This window comes from Lipotes vexillifer, unplaced genomic scaffold (assembly GCF_000442215.2).
Source record: "Lipotes vexillifer unplaced genomic scaffold, Lipotes_vexillifer_v1.1 scaffold239, whole genome shotgun sequence".
Taxonomy (NCBI): Eukaryota; Metazoa; Chordata; class Mammalia; order Artiodactyla; family Lipotidae; genus Lipotes; species Lipotes vexillifer.
The window spans coordinates 3,495,997-3,501,361 of record NW_006769620.1 but is presented as its reverse complement, the minus strand read 5'-3'; the positions used below and the strand labels follow the sequence as shown (position 1 = coordinate 3,501,361).

Here is a 5,365-nt window from a genome sequence, read left to right as displayed (position 1 = left end):
AAGAGCGGTGCTTGCCACGGCTGCAGGTGGGAAATGGAGTTGTCCACAAATAGGCACAAGGGAACTTTTAGGGGGGATGGGAATGTTCTATAGCTTGATTGTGGTGATGGTTACACGACTGCACACATTTGTCAAACTCTTAGAACTGCACACTAAAAAGGGTGAATTTTACTGTATGTGAAATCTACCTAAATAAATATGACCTTAAAACCCCCAAATTCCAGTATTTTTGTAATTTCTGGCCATGATTTAACCAACAACTCCTTGAGAATATGATCTAAAGGTGGGCATGTCTTAAGGACACACAGCCCCTATGGCTATACCTATGTTCCTGAGTTTAAATTATACACACACACCCATCCATGCCTGAATCTTTGAGATAGACTTGCCCAAGGACTTACTCATTATAATATTATTGTAGCTTCCTGAGTTCCCTCCCTCATCTCCTCTTTTCTTCCCAGCCCAACACGTTTGGATCCCTTTCCAAAGGGAGACCTCTGACCCTGGTCTGGAGAAGCGTTATCTCATCTTGCAGCGTTCCAAATCCACCAAGACCCGACTCCTTAGTCCTCCCTACTTTCCAAACCTTAGGCATTCTAAGTCCAAGAGTTTATGTACCATGTCAGGGAAAGCCCCAGACTTTACGCTGTCACCATCTTAATAGGAGGAATGTGTGTTCAACAAGACTCAACCCATGTACCAGGTACTGTTTTAGGGGCTTTACAAATATTAACTCCCATCATAACCCTCTGAGGTAGGTATTAGTATTATCATCTCACAGATGAGGAAACCAAAACACAGAGGTTTTGATTTTCCCAAAGTCACACAGCTGGCAGGTTGGAGAGTTCTCTGCCCTCTCTCTGGGCATTGTTGATTTTGTTTTAATATTAGACTTCTTCATGAGCAATAATATAATTTAACAAAAATAACTGTGCACATTTCAGGCACTGTGTGAGAGAGAGCGTGGTACCAGCTGGGTCCTGGAGAACCATTTGGCATTCCTCAAATAGAATCTGTGGGCTGTGCTCCCTCCAAGCCCTTTGTATTTTAGTCGCAAGTAGCTGAATATGGCAACCTTGGTGACCAATCGAAAGGTCAGATTCACACCTTTCAGAAAAGGAAAAAAAATACCCTGGCCAATGGTGTGAGGAGGAATCTTGGAGCCATTCCAACCCTTGGGGCTCCCAAAGGATTTATGAATCTCCATCCCAGATGGGAAATCACACTCCTCTGAGGGGGAAATCAATTATAGAATCTGTTTTAGCCTGATGCAAAGAATGAAAACAGAGCAAAAGCTCTTGGAGCATCAGTGACAGATAAATTGATGAGCACTGTGCTAAGACCCTAGATCACAGGAGCCTCACCTCTTGGTTCTGATCCCAGGACCATGAGCTCTACTCTTCAAACAAAGGTTCCATCTTGAAAATATTACTGGTCATCACAGGTGATTATGGATGCAAATCTGTCCTGGTATCCCTTGGTTGCAAAGAACAAAGCGCGCTGGAATCACATACACACATACACATATACACACACACACGAAGGAAAAAGGCACAGGTTGTATTTATCAGCAAAGTACAGCAGCATATAACAAAATGAAAGGGCAGAGAATGCAACTAATGTCCACAAAACGTTGGAAACAGCGGTAGAAAGCAAAATCAAGATTTTGCTCTTAGTGTCTCTTAATGAATTGGTTTCTTGGCTCTGCTTCTGTCTGCATGTGGTCTCTCCCTCATTTCCATCTCTGCCTCTCTCTTTATCTGTACCTCTTGACTAGTTGTTTTTTTGGTTGTTTTTGGTTTTTGGTTTTCTGTGTTATTTTTTTCTGATTCTAGGCCCAAAAGCCAAACACGTTGTCCCCATTGCTGGCTTCAGTTCTCTCTTTAAACACTCAACCAACCAGATCTAGCTGTCTGTGTTCAGGGATGCAAGTCATGTGCCCCCTCAGCAGGGCCTGTGGGAACTGACTCTGCAAAGTATATGGACAGGTCCTCAAAGAAGGAAGGGAGGAGCCAGGGAGGAAATGACTGACAGAAAATTATAAGAATCTCTAATACAAAATCCATAACTTGGATAAGAAGGACAGTGTTATTTGCTTCTCAGACATGGGCTCAGCAAACATAGGAACTGATGGAATAATCTCCTTTGTTACTCCAGGTAAAATCTTTCTTGTATCACTGTATGAAAGGAGCAAACCTGAGCCTCCCTGGGAAGGTTTCCTGTGATTAAATGTAGTTAAGAGCTTCCTATACAAGAGCTGTGAGCACCCTTGCAATTTGGTGAGCATGACAGAAACATACCCAGTCTTGGAACCCTTAATTTTCTTTATTTTAGCCTCTAAAAATGGGTCCAAGTATGAGATCAGGAATTGTGCTTTAAATAGTCCTTTGTGAGAAAGGGGGAAAGTGCTGGAAGGAAACCAACAGGAGTCCTGCACATCAGCTGACCTTCGGCACTGGTAAAGCTAACGAGAGTTCTCAGCGGAATTCTGAGCTAAGAGAAGGAAGGCCAGTTCACTGAATCTGGCGAAAGCTGACACAGTCCACGGACAAGGGGCGAAAGTAACCCAGCAAACTGGCCTTGAAAGACTTATTGTGCCAGTCTCTTTCCTCTAATTTCAATCTAGGACACATGGATTCAGATTTCTCTTTGATCTTTTGTGGGGTACAGTTTTGTTTTTGTTTTTCTTAGGAATTTTGCCTCTTTAGAAAAATATATTTATTTATTTATTTATTTATTTATGGCTGTGTTGGCTCTTCGTTTCTGTGCGAGGGCTTTCTCCAGTTGCAGCAAGTGGGGGCCACTCCTCATCGCGGTGCGTGGACCTCTCACTATCACAGCCTCTCCTGTTGCGGAGCACAGGCTCCAGATGCGCAGGCTCAGTAATTATGGCTCACAGCGCTAGTTGCTCCGCGGTATGTGGGATCTTCCCGGACCAGGGCTCGAACCCGTGTCCCCTGCATTGGCAGGCAGATTCTCAACCACTGCGCCACCAGGGAAGCCCGTGGGGTACAGTTTTGAAATGACCAAATTCTGGCGTAAAGCAGGGTCTCTGCCTGGTCTCCATTACTGCGCACTTGAGGCCTGTGTTCCTGTCCCAAGTATTCAATACTTCATCCACAATTCTGAATGTATGGACAGTGGACGCTGAAGTTTTTCATATTCATTTGGTGACAAAACATGAACCGTAACTAACTAGAGGCTCTTGGTGGTCTTGATTTCTCCCACTTCGCACGAATGTTCAGATGGTATGGCTGTGGGGTCTATGCCTCTGGAGGAATCGCTGGCCTGGAGAAGCAGACCAGTCCAGAGGGCTGGACTCTCATCCCAGCTCCGATACCACCAGCCCTGTGGCCCTGAAAAAGCCTTCCACCTTTTCTGAGTGAGCCTCATATTTTTTCAAATATAAATGTGGGATCAGAGTGGGACCTATTTTCTTAGACAAGTCACTGTGAGACTTAAGGAAGCATATAAATACTTCAGGAATGCAAAGTGGGCCTGTGTACATGTCTCATATCCATTCTGATTTGTCTAATTCTGGACAAATGGTCATTATCATTATTCTTGCTCATGGCTGCCCCTAATAGAGCATCTACTACACTCAGGTATTGCCAGATGGTCCTCTGCTTAATTCCCTAAACAACCTTAAGAGATTGGTATTATGATCTCTATTCCACCAAAGAGAATGCAATTTAGAGAGGTCGAGTGACTTACCAGGGTCACAGAGCAATAAGTGGAAGATAAAACCCGGGCTTCCAACCCACGTCTATCTCGTGCCAGTCTGGCTCCTTTCTGTGGATATACAACTCCCCAAAGAAGAGCATCACCATGATTTACAGCTTATACCTGATTATAATTAGCTGTTCTCCAAAGCAAGGAGGAGGAAGAGAGAAATAGGAAGAGCTAGCAGCAGCATCTCACGCGTCCAGAACCCAAAGGGAATCAAGAAGCATTAAGGGAAAAAGCAGTAACAGTGTAACTTGGTTTTCCTTGACTTTTTCTATGTCATTTAGGAAGGCAATTCTTCCTTTGGGGAAAGGCCATGGACTTTTAAAATCTGTGTGGTCTGTAGCCCATGGTTTTGCTTGAAGAAAGTATAAATGGCAGGAGGGAGGCCATGGGAGAAGGGAAGGAAGGGCAGAAGGGCCCTTGGGAGAGGAAGGGATTCCCGCCATGCACCTGCTAGGCGGGGCGTTGCGGATGCTGACGTGGAGGGCAGAACCTGGACTTTTCTTCCCGGCTTTGCGCCTGATCCCCTGCTTCCAGGTGTCAGATTCTTCCTTACTTAGTGAAAGGGTGCCCTGTGACCAGATGTTCCCCAAATCCCTTCCCATTCTGAAATAATCTTTTGTATTAACCAGAACTTTTTTTTAAGAAAATTATAGCAAGTGCCAGTGACCATATGGACAAATTTTAATCACTTAAAAAGCTGTCTCTGGGGCTTCCCTGGTGGCGCAGTGGTTGAGAGTCCGCCTGCCGATGCAGGGGACACCGGTTCGTGCCCCGATCCGGGAAGATCCCACATGCTGCGGAACGGCTGGGCCCGTGAGCCATGGCCGCTGAGCCTGCGCGTCCGGAGCCTGTGCTCCGCAATGGGAGAGGCCACAACAGTGAGAGGCCCGCGTACCACAAAAAAAAAAAAAAAAAAGCTGTGTCTTCTACTTCTCTTTCCCATCTTTGACCTTGGCAGTCTGTGGTATAAGCCCAATGCACAAAGGGCTAAACGTCCGTAAGCAAGAGATGTCCCAGAGAAAAAAAGACATAGATTTTTTTTTTTAAAAAGCTGATGATTTCTCAATGCTTTGTAGATTAAAAACATGTAGCTATGCTTTATATAAGTTTTGAAAGTGCCACATAAGTCACACAATTCACGTGGCCATTTACTGGCTTGTAAGTAACATGTTTAAAAGCAAGTGCCCTGCCAGTCTTGTATAGTATCCTCAACACCTAGAACAGCACCTAGAGTATAGGGGGTGCTTGATGAGTATGAAACAAAAAAAATGAATGAATGAATGAGTCCTTCTCGAACAGAAGAGGTGGAAAACGGGAACATAAAGATATTTGCTTGGACACAGCTTAATGTCTTGCTGAAAAAAAAGAAAACATGGTGTGCTTTAATGGTAGATGAGCACACTGGGTCTGATGACAAAGGCTGTGCTAGCTTTAAAAATCGGTAAGAATGAAGATTTATACTCAGCTTAAGATTGCTTTCGCTTTAGCTTAGCTCAGAACCAGCAAATCAGCCATGCAAAGTATATTGTCAAGATCAAAGACACAGAGAGTGAAACATCCCCATTGTCTAGGGGCCAATAAAGCCCACAAAGAGTAGACAATCCATCAAGATAGTGGAGCTCAGAGCCCAGAA

The 5,365-nt window shown here is 44.5% G+C and overlaps 1 protein-coding gene across 1 annotated transcript in view; it reads left to right on the top strand.

Moving 5' to 3' along the window:
* SNTN (sentan, cilia apical structure protein) overlaps positions 1-5,365 on the top strand; it is a 29,291-nt gene that overhangs the window by 17,758 nt on the left and 6,168 nt on the right. The gene's annotated exons all lie outside the window — the stretch shown is intronic.